This window comes from Canis lupus, chromosome 2, assembly GCF_011100685.1.
Source record: "Canis lupus familiaris isolate Mischka breed German Shepherd chromosome 2, alternate assembly UU_Cfam_GSD_1.0, whole genome shotgun sequence".
In the NCBI taxonomy this organism is placed as follows: Eukaryota; Metazoa; Chordata; class Mammalia; order Carnivora; family Canidae; genus Canis; species Canis lupus.
Genome location: NC_049223.1, coordinates 72966579 through 72969257, shown reverse-complemented (window position 1 = coordinate 72969257; position 2679 = coordinate 72966579). Strand labels below are relative to the sequence as shown.

The 2679-nt window shown below is 45.8% G+C and overlaps 1 non-coding gene across 1 annotated transcript; it reads left to right on the top strand.

Moving 5' to 3' along the window:
• LOC119870609 lies at positions 1-107 on the top strand. The gene has a single exon (XR_005356260.1). It is a non-coding gene; the product is annotated as a U6 spliceosomal RNA (small nuclear RNA).
• Positions 108-2679: the final 2572 nt, after the last annotated feature.

The window sequence follows — 2679 nt, the reverse complement described above, 5'->3', positions numbered from 1 at the left end:
GGGCTCACTTCGGCAGCATGTATTCTAAAATTGAAACGATACAGCGAAGATTAGCATGCCCCCTGCGCAAGGAGAACACGCAAATTTGTGAAGCGCTCCATATTTTGTGCAGTTCCCTAGCGTCCTGCAACCCTTCTTGGGTTAACTCAGAGGAAATGATGAGTCAAAGCACAATATATGGTATTGAATAATGAAATTATGGTATTTTACTATAAAAATACTCCTGTAAAGCAGTCTGTGACATGTTAACAAAGCTGAGTTACACCTGGAAATTTAGATGCAAATATGTCCTTTCTACATAGCTCGGAAATGAGAAAATGTCAACTTGCATTTCCTTATAGAATTAAAGAATAATAATTTCTTTTAGTTTAATACATAAAATATTTATGTAGTTCCAAGTCTAATCTACAAAACGAGATCTATTCAAAATCTAATTTCTGTTTCTACGTCCTCTACCTTATTCCCTCTCTTTCCATTCAGTGACCTGTTTTATTTAATTTAATCATTCTATTTTTTTTTTTTTTTAATTTAAACAGATGACTATGTAGGGGCCACCTGGGTAGGCACAGTGGGTTAGGCAACCAACTCTTGGTTTCCACCACTCAGGTTGTGAACTCAGGGTCATGGGATTGAGACCCACGTGGACTTTTGAGTGGAGTCTGCTTAAGACTCTCCCTCTCCCTCTGCTCCTCCCTCTTCCCCCTCCCCTACTCCCTGTTGCACTCTCTCACTTGCTCTCAAATATTTTTTTTTAAAAAAGAGAGAGAGGGATGCCTCGGTGGCTCACCGGTTGAGCATCTGCCTTCAGCTCAGGGCATGATCTTGGAGTCCTGGGGTCAAGTCCCACATCGGATTCCCCACAGGGATCCTGCGAAGATCTCCCTCTGCCTATGTCTCTGCCTCTCTCTCTCTGTGTTTCTCATGAATAAAAAAAATCTTTTATAAAAAAGAGAGCCTACTATACACTTCTCCACCTTGCTTATTCACTTAACAGTATATCCTGGGGGCACCTGAGTGGCTCAGTCAATTAAGTGACTGACTCTTGATTTCCACTCAGGTTATGGTCTGGGGGTATGAGATCAAGCCCCAAGACAGGCTCTGCACTCAGTGGGAAGTCTGCTTGATGTTCTCTCCCCCTGTCCCTCTGGTCCTCTCCCAGCTTGCACTTGCACACACTCTCTCAAATAAATAAAATTAAAAAAAAAAAAAAAACAGTATATTCTAGAGATCCGTTGTAGATGTTCCTCAGTTCTTTTACAGTAGCACAAAGTGATAAATATGTTTGGCCTTGATCCATCATACTGTTTTATGTTATATATATCTCAAGTCTTTTATATATAGTCCTTCTGTTGTCTATTTTTTTCTCTTTTCATTTTTCTTTTAATTTTTTGTATTCATTTGAGAGAGAGCAAGAGCACAAGTAGGGAGGGGGCAGAGAGAGGGAGAAGCAGACTTGCCACTGAGCAGGGAGCCTGATGCAGGCAGGGCTTTATCCTGGGACCCTGGAATCATGACCTGAGCCCATAGCAGACACTTAACTGACTGAGCCACCCAGACACCCCTTCTCTTCATTTTTTTTTTTTTTTTGTAGCTGTTTGTCTTTAGTATTTTGAAACATACGGTTTTGTCCAGTGGTTAACTTTTTATTACTGCCTTTTAGAATAACCTTCCCCTCTTCCAGCCTCACTGAGATTTCCAACCCATGGCCTCTACCTCTTTGCACTTTGCTCCAGCAGTCACCTCTTCTCCCCTGTCTTCACTTCCCTTCTCACTCAGCTCAGCTGTCGTTGCCCAGCTCCAAACCACCCTCCACCCGGTCCCCTCCCCCTCCCATGCACAGCCCATCTCCAGCCCCTGCACCTTGCGGCTGAACATTGCAATGTCCACTGGCCACGCTAACCAACCCACTTCACGGTTCGGCCCGCACTTCTGCTGGCCCCCCAACCCTGCCCAGCTCTCCTGTCACATTGCTCTGACACGCTTACCTTTTCTCCTCAGAATTCCCACCTTTGTCTCCTCTGCCATCTCCAACACCTTCCTCAGTGACTTGAATGACTCAAACCCAAACCCACTTCAGTGACTCAAACTTCAGTCCTAGAAGATGGAGTCAGACAGGGTGAATTCACTCCCCTTTCCTCTACCGCCTGCCTGCAGTGTAGTGTGCCCACGTCCCCTACTCTCTTCTCTGAGTCTGAGCCTGCAGTTTGGGATCTGGATCCCTCCGTCTGCGCTATGAGACTGAACTCGGGCAGCGGTCCCCTTTCTCTCACCTCTCCATCTCGTCCCTGTGGATCTTTCCCATCTGCAAACACTTTCAAAGCATCCTCCCTTGGTCCTCTTGAGCCGCTGCCCCATTTCTCTGCTCCCCATTACAGCAAAGCTCACCAAAGAGGTGTGTTCTTCATGACCACTGCCAACCCCCCATGCTGTCCTCCGCCCACCTGGAGAAGGAGGCTTTTGCTCCCACCTGGTAAACAGGCCACCAGCCCTGTGTCCTGCCTCATCTCTCCCTTCTCTTTTCAACCAACCTCTTTTCTTAGGTGTCCACAACTGGCACTCTGACTTTAAATACCATGTATGTGACAGTGTATGTGACTCAAATTCTGATCTCCAGAAAGAACCTCTCCCCTCAGATCCAGAGTTAAACCACTTCATAGACTTCACCAATTTAACATGGGC